The following is a 14259-nucleotide window of genomic DNA, read 5'->3' as shown; positions in this document are numbered from 1 at the left end:
GGTACCTCATCATCGTCGTCAGAGACGATGTCATCACTCCTAGCCATAAGGCAGATGTTAGCTTCCTCCTCGTCATCATCGCTATCGCTCCAAGTGGCTATGAGCGCTTTCTTCTTGCCTTTGTTAAATTTCTTCTTGAGAGGGCACTCATTTGCATAATGCCCTTGTTGTTGACAGTTGTAGCACGTCACTTCCTTGTCCGTATTTTTCTTGAAGTTGTTTCCTCGCATAAATCTTTTGAATTTTCTTGCGAAGAGTGTCATATCATCATCATCTTCTTCTTCGACTTGAGTGGATAAGGCAATCCCCTTTGCCTTGGTCTTTTCATCCTCCTTCTTAGATTTTTTCCTTGTGGATACTTCCAACTCATGGGTTTTTAGGGTCCCATGGAGTTGATCAAGATCATAGGAAGCGTTGTCACCTTTGTTGGATTCAATGATGGCCGTTCTCTTGGCATCCCACTCCTTGGGTAAGGCGTGTAGATCTCTCCTCCATACTTGCTTGGTTGGATATTGTTCTCCAAGTTGGTTTAGCTCATTGATGATTTGAGAAAGCCTTCGAAACATTGTGTCAATATCTTCATTGGATTCCATCTCAAATGTCTCGTATTTTAGTTGTAGTAGATCGATCTTTGTCTCTTTGACTTGATTGGTTCCTTCGTGGCATATCTCCAATTTGTCCCAAATCTCTTTTGCGGATAAGCACATTGAGATCCGGTTGTACTCGTTCATATCTAAGGAACAATGAAGAATATTCATGGCTTTAGCATTTTGAGATATCAATTTCATATCCTCCTTTGAAAAGTCGTCCATTCCCTTAGGAATTTTGACTCCCTCAACCTCTTTCGTAGGTATGTAAGGACCTTTCACAGTTACTTTCCAAAGGTCATAATCTATGGATTGGATATATAGGGACATTCGATTTTTCCAATATCCATAGTTTATGCCGTTGAAAAGAGAAGGACGATTGGTTGATTGCCCTTGAACATAATCGCTAGCTAGATTTTCCATAGAGCCTTTTTGAAAATATTTTGTAAAAAGGTTGATTTGATACCACTTGTTAGAACCTAATGGGTGGGGGGGAGGGGGTTTAGGTTCTATTGGCAACTTTAGCAATTTAAAGCGATTATGCTAGTACGCGAGTGGAAGACTTAAAGCAATCAAATATAAGTGCGATAAATAAAAGCGTAATGTAAATAAAGCAGTAAAAGGGATAAGAGATGTTTATGGAAGTTCGACGATAAATCGTCTACGTCTCCCCTTCTTGGTTAAGATCAATTAACCAAGGATCCACTAGAACTTCAACATCTTGGCCTTAATGGATCCAAGGATAGCCGTACAACTCAACACGATCACCGCCGATACAACTCGAACACTTGGCCTTAAGGGCTCCAAGGATAGCCACAACACGATTGCAATACATTCGGCTTCACACACAAGTGTTTACAATAACCGAACAACCAACTCACGGATAAACTTATACAAAAAAACCCTTGATTTTGAATATAACACACAAATATTTCTTGAACTTTTGAAGGAGAGGATCTTGCTTGCAAAGAGAGATGAGAGTGAATTGGTGTGTTGAAATGACTTCAAATGGCATGCATTTATAGTTGTTGATTCGGGCTGGTTCGGAGCCTCCGAACATGTCTTCGGGTCGTCCGAACTTTGTCTGATTGAAATTCAAATTTTTACGGCTGGTGAACTATTCGGGTGGTCCGAACACATCTTCGGGTCGTCCGAACGGCTGCATTAAATTCATTCTGGCAAATTTCTTCCGACAAAATCTTCAGTGGCCGTAAAGTAGTTCGGGTCCTCTGAACTCATCTTCGGGTCGTCCAAAGTGTCATTTCGTGGCCTCCGAGAGTGCCTCCGATCATTATTTAAATTCCAAAAAATTCTTCGGGCCGTCCAAACTGTCTTCGGATCGTTCGAACTAGTCTTCCGTGCCCTCCGAGCCTGTCCTCCGATCTTTATTTAATTCTGGAAAATCTTCGGGTCGTCCAAACCATTCTTTGGATAGTCCGAACCTGGGCAATTTCGAACCTTTAAAATTTTATCTCCAATTTTTGATTATCGATTCTTGCTTCCAGTATTGTTCATACTCAAAAAGTGTTATAATCTGCAATTTTCTCACTTTAAACTGTTAGTAACGATTAACTGAGTTTTGTAATCATCAAAACATATTAATTTGAGATTTGTTAATGCATTAAAAACATTAATTTCAATACACGAGATTTGTATGCGTTTAAGGCGTAACAGATAGGAAGGTGACACATGATGGTTTTAAAAAGCATTATTCTTTTACTATAAAAAAGAATCTGTTGTATTGTTGTCTATGACTTCAAAGCAAGTGTTGGATGATCATTTGAAAAATAAAAAGAGAGAAGGGGCCGAAAAAAAGAGTGAACAAAAAAGTGTGATGGCCTTAGAAAAAAGGAATGAAAGAAAAAAAGATGAGAAAAAAATTTAGAGGAATGAGGCCGAAAAAAAATGTATGGCCCAAAAGAGTGAGTTGCGAGAGATTTTACATGTGCATACTTCACTTGTATTAATTTTGTGAGGACCTCGGGTTGCTAATCTCATCTTAGGGAAATTAATGAATAATTAACAGTCATTAATCATCAATTACATAAACCAAGAGCAAAGTAATTTTTTTTTTAAAAAAATTAGAATAAAGAGTGCCTCGTTCGATCGGTGAAAAACACCCGATCGAGCGGGCTTCATAACCCTGATCTCGGGTTCCGAATATTTATGGCCTCGCTCGATCGGGGAACTTCATCCGATCGAGCGAGCCATAAACTCGATTCCCCTGTTTTGCAAAATATAGGGCCGCGCTCGATCGGTTATAATCACCCGATCGAGCGAGCAGGTTTTCTGGAAAAACACAGCAAAACTCTTTGCTGTTAAAACCAATTCTATATAAGTATTTTCATGCCAAATCTATACCACAAGCATGATATAAAAATTCCAAAACAGGTATAGACATACATACTAAGTCTCCAACATATTAGACTAGTTTTACAATTACTACAAGATCACATACTAGTCCAGAGCATGAAGTTGTACAACATGTTTCCAAGTAAATCAAACTAAAACATGTTCCACAATCTATAATACATGTTCTCTTGCTTAAAAACCCGAGTCACCACGTGCTAAGACTCTATCTCGAGCTATCCATGTCAAGTCTGACCAGCTCCTGCCCCACCTATTGCAATGCACACATACAAAACATAGAAATAGCCGGAAAACTCCGGTAAGAATAAATCCCAGTATAAATAACAAAACATGCAATAAAAATAGCATCTCATCTAATGCTATAAAATAAATGCAATGCATGTTTGATGAATAGGCTATCAAAGCTGATATCAATAAAGCTTGGTTCTTTGGGATCCCGAGGAATAAAATAACTATCAAACCGCCGACACTCCCAATCGAGGCGGCATCAAGTATTTTAATCCTCTGACTTTGGTGCAATTATAGAGAGTCTTCTGGGTCTGAAAGCGAAGGCTGCAATCCATGCCACTCAACTATAATTCTCCAAACGCCATTTCGCACTCTAGGCTAATCTGCCCTTTTTGCTTTACAGGCTGGAGTTCAAGATGAATGCAACATAAACTGTATGCATTAAAGACTGTAAAACATCTTGAACATGTAATCACATAATCAAACAAAGCATCAAAACTCATATAAATCACATAGAAGCACATAACAAAACAATAGCAAGAACGTATGTGATTTACTCGAGAATAATAGCTATCTCGAGGGTTCTATCCCATCTGGATAGCTGTCATTTATACCTGTCAATGTCGAGTCTGACAATACTTCAAAGCTGAAACTACAATCCATAGAATCATCTCAAAATGCTGCTCAACTTCTCAATGCAATATCAATTGCAAATTGCTTCAACCTTGCTTCAAACTCTTCTTGTTTCGAATCGGAAATCTCGAGTCGGCAAGCTTTTGATCAAATTAATTCTGAAATGCATATATAGACAATCAAACAAGATCAATACCAAATCCAATCAAGCTTCATTCAATCTACAATAACAAAGGCTTGACGTTTTGCGAATCTGCGGCGTAACGGCTAAAAAACCGGCAACCGAAACGATATTCGAATGAATATAGCATTCATTTCCAACCTAATTCCCCAACATATCAGCAATATATACACGTTCCATCACATATTCAGAATTCAGAATTTTCGAATAAACTTCAATAATTCATATCAAATTTGAACAACAATCTTTTCCCGTTCCGTCTTCGAATATACAATCGATGCTAACTCATGAACATATATATGCAATAATAATCATACCCCATCTTTTTATCAAAATTCAAAGTATGATAGAACTCAATAAAACTTACACCAAAACGAAGCTCTCGAAGTGGTGATCGCGAATATATGTTCACATCTGAATTCTGACGGACGGATATCAAATTACTGGAGCTTTATAAGACCAAAAATGGCGTTTGAAAAGAAATCTTCTCTTCTTCCTTTCCTACTGCCTATTCACGTGAGAATGGATGAGTAATCAATTCAATTTGAGATATATATTACATAATGGCAGTTTAGTCCCTGAAAACTTCAGTAATTGCAATTCAGTTCTCGGCCAATCTTTTAATTCAATTTCAATCCTTATTCATTTAAGAATATTAGAATTTAATTCTAAACTCTAAAAATTCTCAAATTAAATATTCTTGAATTAAAATTAAATCATCTCGGCCTTAAAATTGCAATATTTGCAAATTGACTCCTGCGCGAGTTTTACCTCTGAATTAAATTCTCTTTAATTCCCAAAACATAGAATTTAAATCTTTAATTCCATATATATTCAAATTGAATATTTCAATCTTTTAATTTAAGAATCCCGGAATTTAAATCTCAAAATCCGTACATTCTCAAATTAAATATTTTCAACTCGGAAATTAAATCTTTAATTTCCATAAATTCTCCAATCAATATTTTCTCACATTCGGAATTGAAATCTCTAATCCCGAAATTAATAATTGAAGATTTTTAGGATCTTACAATTCTCCCCCTCTAAGATATGATTTCGTCCTCAAAATCGCATTCATCCATATTACGAAATCTGGTAATATAGATAGTTGATTGAAGTAATATTTACTTCAATTCTATAAGTTAGAATAAGCTCTAGATATCTTTTCTGATATCTTATCTTATTCTTCTTTTTGATCTCTTCTTCCATCATATCGATTCTTTGTTATGTAGTCACAAAAGTAACTTACATCTGAACTGTTCTTCTTTTTGATCTCAAATCTAGATCACTTTTGCTAATGACTTCAAAATCGTATCAACTTTTGCTTCAACTAATTGAGATTCAAAGAGAATTCTAGCTGATATTCTTCAGCTTATTCATAAGAATCTCATCGCATCAATCTGATACATCAATCTAATAAACTGACTGAAATATAAAAGTAATACTTACTCAGTCATGTAGTTCTGATTCTTTTCTTTCACTTCTTTATCTGCTTTGGATCTTGTCGTAAATTATTTTTTTTTTGCATTCTGTGTCTCTTTTCGTGTACTTTGCTTAGCTGCTGTGATTGCATCTATTTCTGAATTGCTTCTCTTTTTCCGATCAAACTCTGATTCGGAATGCTTGAATTAGCTCAGGCTCTTACTAACTCTAACTCTGCTGATTAAAGTAAATAAAAATTATCTGACTGATACTTCCTCAGCTTAGACACATGGAATATAGTTGATCAATCTGATCGAACGAAAAATAATAAAGCTGTTAGTGAAAACACTAACTCGGTCTGAAATCTCATACAATGTCATTCAGCTTTGATGACGACTTGCTATTCTTTGCTAAATAGTTCTCTACACTGACAAAACATCATGTCTTACATTGATAATGTCATTTTGCTTATCGTTTCGAGATCTGGAACATCAATATACATTCTGAATATGTAGATCTTATCTGCTTTTCTTGTCTTCTGACTCATTCTGTACTTTTCTTTATCCTTTTTCTGATTAAGTATGGCCTGATGTCTGAGGCCGCTGAAACATTTTTTTTATCAAAAGAAAAGAAGTTCGATCTTTTGTATCTTCTGCTGCTGTCTGAAACAACTATATATCAATCTGATAGCTGCTGATAATCAATATAATCACGTAGTGCCTAAATCTAGCACCATAATTCTTACCATATGCTACAATCTGGATAATCCAATCTGATTATCTGTCAAATTTGATTATATCCTCAAAATCTGGTTAGTCTAATCTGACTATCCATTAGGCTAAGGATATTATGTTATACTCTCATATCTACGAGTATTCAGAGTTTCTGACAATCTGTACCAGAACTCCATAGTAAACCTAAAGTCTCAATCTGAAACAATAATTCTCGGCTTACGATGTAATCTCACACAATTTTTACCTACATATCAGCCATCTGGTCACATTTATCTGTCATCGTATAGAGTATATCTACTCAATCTGACAATAACTATCACAGTCTGTATCAAAATTCTTACTGATTTTGATAGTGTAGAAACATAATCTGTTGAAATACATTCTTATTTCGATTCTGGAGTTGCTAATATATCATTTAACCTATCTGGTTAATGCTTTGCAACTCGTTCAACTGAAACTCTTTATATGCTGTGACTCTAAAATGTATAATTTCTGTCACATATGCTTTCTTTTCTTCTAAAATAAAGCCTATTGAATAGATAATGTACTTACTGTTGGGCATTTCCTTCAGAATCTGATATCTCTTTTCTGAAGTATCTAGCACCATCATATAAGTATTTACACAAAATCTATCCATTCTGATCTGAGGTCTTCATTCATGTCTTAAGCTGGTATTTTCTACCGAATTCATAACTACTTTGATCGACTTTCTGTGTTTATTCAATCTGCTTAAGAAAATCTTGCTCAACTGTGATTCAGTTATCTGCAAATTCAAATAAAAAAAAAACACAGAAATCTGAATTCAATTTATTCATATGCTCATGTGCTTTTCTCTTTCTGTTTCCCAAATTGCTGACACTGCATACTATCAACCCAAAAATTCTGGATAATATTCTAACTAACTATCAGTTACGAGTCATCTTAGAATATGCTGAAAAATTCATCAAGGATTCATAATTCTCAAATCAAAAAAAATAATAAATCAAGATTGAGAAAATCTCTCAATCAAGGTCATCCAAAATCAAATCTTCTGGATAACAAACTCTGCTAAGTGAAAACAACTCACTTGCATCGCATAACTCAGAATGAGTAAATCAACACAGGCTCTATACAGAAAGAAATGCGCGCTAAGAGCCAATCAATATCCAATAATTCAAGAATTATAGCTCCAATCTGATGTAATAGTTTCAGCATAATCAAAGAAATACTCCACTGTAACTGATGTTCGTATCATGATCTGATCTATATAACCTTTATTATCAAGATTCAATTCATAAGCTGATCAAATCTCTATTGATTCCCGCTTTCAGTTGAACATGAAGTTCAAGATCTTATATGGAATATCTCTGGAATTCGAACCATTGGCATATCTACCAATGCTGGTTCAGTTTATAGCATATCTAGTGCATAACATATACTTATGTCAGAACTTTTCTGTAATCAACCTGAATACATACCAACATAAACAGAATCTGAGTTCGAGATTCCATAGCATAACATCATATTTATATGCACTTTTTGCTTATACTGCTCTAGCTTACTTATGTCTGGCACTCAATCTTATGATATTTCTTCTATTCTGTACTTGGTTAATGCATATTCATCTATCATGCAACATAAATCAATATTCCAAGTACTAGCAAAATCATAATCAATCTGATTTCTTTAAATCTATAGCTCAATTTCTCTGTTAAATTCACTGATTCTGTCTTTTGATACCAAGATCATAGCATAGCAAAACTTTTAGCTTTCAATATATATATATCCTGCACCAACAACAAAAACAGGTTATTAATAACAAAACAAAAATAAATGTATTACCTGGAGTTTTCTGTCCAGGTGCAATATACGTCTGAGCCACTGTATATCTCTGAAATTGATCTTTAGTCTGATTTCCCTTTAATCTTTTCTGGGTAGGATACATTTTCACAAGATAGCTCACTTGCTTGTACCGATTACATTTGTCTGAAATTCCTCTAGACTGATTGCCAGGACATCTCCCTCAACAAGGAGTACAAGAACCACAATCATACTCTGCATTCTGACTCAAATTAGTTTGGGTCTCGGTAAATTTAAACTCAAGCAAATACTTCCATATCTCTTAATCTGTTGCTCTTAAGCTTCAGGTAATCTTTACTGTTGCTGCCACTATCTCTTACCTCTGATCTACTTTGTATTGGAAATTTCGGCTGAGATTGTGATTGTCTCACATACTGTGGTGTATCTAAAATTTCCTTCTGTCTCAGAGAATCATCTTCAGATTAGCATATTCTGTTTTCTAGACATATTCTGCTTTGTTATCTGTTCTATCTGCTGCGAAAAGGAACTATTAATGACAGTTTGTTCAAAACATCTGTCACTAAATTAACATATCGCTGCTTTCTACAAATTTTTTTTTCCGTAACAATCCACTATCTTTTGCTTAATTTTGAAGTTGATAATCAATCAGCTCAATTCTATGTTCATGCTGAGTATTTAAAACCAAAAACTCGAACAATATATCAAGCTTTTTGAATCAACTAGTACATGCAATAGCATTTTCTGTACCATTCAAAATTGTGGATTATACATCTGAAATCTCTGTAGAAATAGCTCCATCAATGTCAATGTAGTATCCACAGTTCTATGGTATACTGTTCTGCTCATTTTGAGGTGTTTACTGTACCTGAGATGTACTGTTCTATTTAATCTGGGCGCTTACCTCACCCAAAGAATACCATTATGTTCAATCTGGATGCTTACTTCACCCGAAACATAATATTACAAAATTTAAAACAAAATCTTGTAAACATCACAGAGATTATAAAATACAATCAGTATCAAAGCTTATAATCTCAATTCTATTATTGCATACTGAATTTACCAATCACATGGTTTTCAAAAATAAACCATGCTTATAAGCATTCACATAATCATCTAAGCATGTAATTCTTAAATCAGTACAACATGCATTTCTATAACAGTAAATCATACTCGCATGCAATTCATGTAACATCAAGTAATTCATTCATCTATGCAATACAATACATGCATGCGACTCAATCTACCTCGCTCAACTTCTATCTCAGTCCAAAAATCTTATGCTTTGATACCACCTGTTGTGAGGACCTCGGGTTGCTAATCTCATCTTAGAGAAATTAATGAACAATTAACAGTCATTAATCATCAATTACATAAACCAAGAGCAAAGTAATTTTTTTTTTTTTTTATAAATTAGAATAAACAGTGCCTCGCTCGATCGGTGAAAAACACCCGATCGAGCGGGCTTCATAACCCTGATCTCGGGTTCCGAATATTTATGGCCTCGCTCGATCGCGGAACTTCATTCGATCGAGCGAGCCATAAACTCGATTCCCCTGTTTTGCAAAATATAGGGCCGCACTCGATCGGTGATAATCACCCGATCGAGCGAGCAGGTTTTCTGGAAAAACACAGCAAAACTCTTTGCTGTTAAAACCAATTCTATATAAGTATTTTCATGCCAAATCTATACCACGAGCATGATATAACAATTCCAAAACAGGTATAGACATACATACTAAGTCTCCAACATAGTAGACTAGTTTTACAATTACTACAAGATCACATACTAGTCCAAAGCATGAAGTTGTACAACATGTTTCCAAGTAAATCAAACTAAAACATGTTCCACAATCTATAATACATGTTCTCTTGCTTAAAAACCCGAGTCACCACGTGCTAAGACTCTATCTCGAGCTATCCATGTCAAGTCTGACCAGCTCCTGCCCCACCTATTGCAATGCACACATACAAAACATAGAAATAGCCGGAAAACTCCGGTAAGAATAAATCCCAGTATAAATAACAAAACATGCAATAAAAATAGCATCTCATCTAATGCTATAAAATAAATGCAATGCATGTTTGATGAATAGGCTATCAAAGCTGATATCAATAAAGCTTGGTTCTTTGGGATCCCGAGGAATAAAATAACTATCAAACCGCCGACACTCCCAATCGAGGCGGCATCAAGTATTTTAATCCTCTGACTTTGGTGCAATTATAGAGAGTCTTCTGGGTCTGAAAGCGAAGGCTGCAATCCATGCCACTCAACTATAATTCTCCAAACGCCATTTCGCACTCTAGGCTAATCTGCCCTTTTTGCTTTACAGGCTGGAGTTCAAGATGAATGCAACATAAACTGTATGCATTAAAGACTGTAAAACATCTTGAACATGTAATCACATAATCAAACAAAGCATCAAAACTCATATAAATCACATAGAAGCACATAACAAAACAATAGCAAGAACGTATGTGATTTACTCGAGAATAATAGCTATCTCGAGGGTTCTATCCCATCTGGATAGCTGTCATTTATACCTGTCAATGTCGAGTCTGACAATACTTCAAAGCTGAAACTACAATCCATAGAATCATCTCAAAATGCTGCTCAACTTCTCAATGCAATATCAATTGCAAATTGCTTCAACCTTGCTTCAAACTCTTCTTGTTTCGAATCGGAAATCTCGAGTCGGCAAGCTTTTGATCAAATTAATTCTGAAATGCATATATAGACAATCAAACAAGATCAATACCAAATCCAATCAAGCTTCATTCAATCTACAATAACAAAGGCTTGACGTTTTGCGAATCTGCGGCGTAACGGCTAAAAAACCGGCAACCGAAACGATATTCGAATGAATATAGCATTCATTTCCAACCTAATTCCCCAACATATCAGCAATATATACACGTTCCATCACATATTCAGAATTCAGAATTTTCGAATAAACTTCAATAATTCATATCAAATTTGAACAACAGTCTTTTCCCGTTCCGTCTTCGAATATACAATCGATGCTAACTCATGAACATATATATGCAATAATAATCATACCCCATCTTTTTATCAAAATTCAAAGTATGACAGAACTCAATAAAACTTACACCAAAACGAAGCTCTCGAAGTGGTGATCGCGAATATATGTTCACATCTGAATTCTGACGGACGGATATCAAATTACTGGAGCTTTATAAGACCAAAAATGGCGTTTGAAAAGAAATCTTCTCTTCTTCCTTTCCTACTGCCTATTCACGTGAGAATGGATGAGTAATTGATGAAACTTAAAATTTGTAATTATTTATATGTTTAAAAGTGTGTTTTAAAATTAAAGTTTCATTAAAATTATGAAGTTGTATTATTTTTGTGTTATGTGTTTATATTTAAATATTTTACTAAAAATGTTGTATTTTATGTTTTGCGCAGGTTTGGTAAAAATAAAATTACTCAAGCTACAATGGTCATATTGGAGTAATCTCAAATCCTGTAGAATTATAAAAGAGGCATCTTCAACTTTGTAGAAGACAAGAAATTCCAAAAACCTCATTAAGATGATCAAAATAATCAAACATCAAAATGGAGACAGATTTACTTTTACTATGACCCGCTTGTAGTAAAAATATTATAACTATTTCACCTTTTACCCAAAAGAGGTGAATTATATGTCCAAACACATCTACACAAAATATTCTACGTGTTCTATGTTGAAAAGAAAGGCTGAATCGGTGGTCTAAGGCAACAAACATGCCAATTAAAGTTGGGTCATGGTATTGACATTCAAGGAGACAAGCACCCACCAACTTTACTATTTCACATTTAATGAGCCTTGGACTCTTGCTCTCATTTGGCCTATAAATAGATGTGTTGTATAAGCTTTGTAGTGTGCAAGAGTGTAGAGAAGTCCTCATTTGTAAAATAAATATTGTGTGTGTGAGAATAAAAGTTTGATTGTGCATATTTCTCAAGTTCAAGTATGAAATTTATTTTATCCTTACTCTTGAGTTTCATGTTCATGGCAAGCTAAATCTTTTTATGTCAAGGTGAAAAGGTTTTATTGTTGGTCAAGTAAGATTGTTTATATTTTGTATATTCTTCTCTTTTTCTATTTCTATTTTGTTTTTTCTAATTGATCCTTATTTGTAGGTATAATTTTGGAAGATTTGTTGTTATCTATTTACATCAAATGCTTGGTACCTTGAATGTGGTTATCTTGATTTGTTGTCAAATATGATACAATAAATACTACAATAATTATATACTATAAATATAAGTATCTATTTATAATAAAGTCATATATATTATTTAGACGATAGCGTGACATTTTCGGTTGTTCTAAATAATATATTGTGATTTGAACTAACATTTACTTTCTCGCATCTAACTTTTACTTTATCGCAACTAACATTTACTTTATCGCAACTAACATTTACTTTTTCGCAACTAACATTTACTTTCTCGCATATAACATTTATTTTTCCGCAACTAACATTTACTTTATCGCATCTAACATAAAGTCATATATTTTATTTAGACGATAGCGTGGCTCTGCCGGTTGTTCTAAATAAAATATTGTGATTTCATGATCTAACATTTACTTTTATGTCAATTTATATTTATGCATTTATATATATATTATGGGTACCATGTATTAAATATCGGCTGATATTAATATAGTGGGAACTATATTATATGATATACTTGTTTAAATATTTAATTGTTCTTTTTATGTTTATATTTATGCATTTATATATATATTATGGGTACCATGTATTAAATATCGGCTGATATTAATATAGTGGGAACTATATTATATGATATACTTGTTTAAATATTTAATTGTTCTTTTATGTTTATATTTATTCATTTATATATATATTATGGGTACCATGTATTAAATATCGGCTGATATTAATATAGTGGAAACTATATTATATGATATACTTGTTTAAATATTTCATTGTTCTTTTATGTTTATTCTTATTTTAGTTTCTTTTATTTATTTTTATTAAGCAATCTTAAATAAACCAACAATGAACCTTTGAAACCTTGAAAATTTTATAATTTGTGTATTTGAAGTTTCATAATAATATTTCCATCTATAATATATCATGCTAAAATTAAACTTACAGCATCCTCTCCGTGGATCGATCTCGTACTCACGAGTATATTACTTGCAGACAACCTATACTTGGGTGAATTACAATTTAAGTTGTAGCAAGTTTTTGGTGCCGTTGCCGGGGAGGTATAAATTAAGTTTAATTTTATGTTATTTATGTAAATAGTATGTTGTTTTTAATTGTATGATTGTTTGGAGTCGTAAACAAAGTGGTAGACTTGTTCGAGTATCTAAAAATATTTTAAACATGGAGGATAATTCTAATAATCAAGATGATAATAATAATAATAATAATCAAGAACATGAACAACCAAGAACACTTAGGCACCATATGAATCCAATAAGAACTAGTACACCTTCTTGATTAGTCGTTCCTCCTGATGCGTCTAATTTCAATTTTAAACCTCAAATCATTCAACTTTTACCAAATTTTCATGGCCTAGATTCTGAAAATCCATATTTGCATTTAAGAGAATTTGAGGAGGTTTGCAACACTTATAATGATCAAAATTGTAGCATGGATATTGTTCGATTAAAGCTTTTTCCTTTTTTTCTTAAAAGATAAAGCTAAAACATGGTTGCAAAATTTGAGATCAAGTAATAAGATCATGGAAAGAAATGCAACAACAATTTCTAAAAAAGTTTTTCCCTTCCCATAGAACAAACTCTTTTAAAAGACAAATTGCAACTTTTTCTCAAAAACAAGGGGAAACATTTTATCAATGTTGGGATAGATATAAAGAGTTACTTAATACATGCCCACATCATGGTTTTGAAATATGAAGAATAGTTTCTCACTTTTATGAAGGTTTAATACCTAAAGATAGGCAAATGATAGAATTCATGCGTAATGGAACTTTTGAAGATAAAAACCCAAATGAAGCTATGGAATATTTGGAGTCATTAGCAGAAAATGCTCAAAATTGGGATAATATAGGCTCAATTGAACCACCAAGTAAAACCAATAATTCAACAAATGGGGGTGGTATTTATCATCTTAAAGATGATGTAGATGTTCAAGCTAAACTTGCATCTTTAGCAAGAAAAATCGAGTCATTAGAAATGAAAAAGAGTGATCAATTAAAAAGTGTTCAAGAAATTGTTTGTCATATATGTGACACACATGATCATCTTACAAAAAATTGTCCTACTTTGCCTTCATTTAAAGAATGTCTCCATGAACA

The 14259-nt window shown here is 33.7% G+C and overlaps 1 non-coding gene across 1 annotated transcript; it reads right to left on the bottom strand.

Annotated features, from left to right (window-relative positions):
* Positions 1 to 13737: 13737 nt before the first annotated feature.
* Positions 13738 to 13848, bottom strand: LOC140885825 (small nucleolar RNA R71). The gene has a single exon (XR_012151240.1). It is a non-coding gene; the product is annotated as a small nucleolar RNA R71 (small nucleolar RNA).
* Positions 13849 to 14259: the final 411 nt, after the last annotated feature.

Source organism: Henckelia pumila, chromosome 2 (assembly GCF_033568475.1).
Source record: "Henckelia pumila isolate YLH828 chromosome 2, ASM3356847v2, whole genome shotgun sequence".
Classification (NCBI taxonomy): domain Eukaryota; kingdom Viridiplantae; phylum Streptophyta; class Magnoliopsida; order Lamiales; family Gesneriaceae; genus Henckelia; species Henckelia pumila.
The sequence above is the reverse complement of the archived record's forward strand: the minus strand, read 5'-3'. Positions and strand labels throughout refer to the sequence as shown.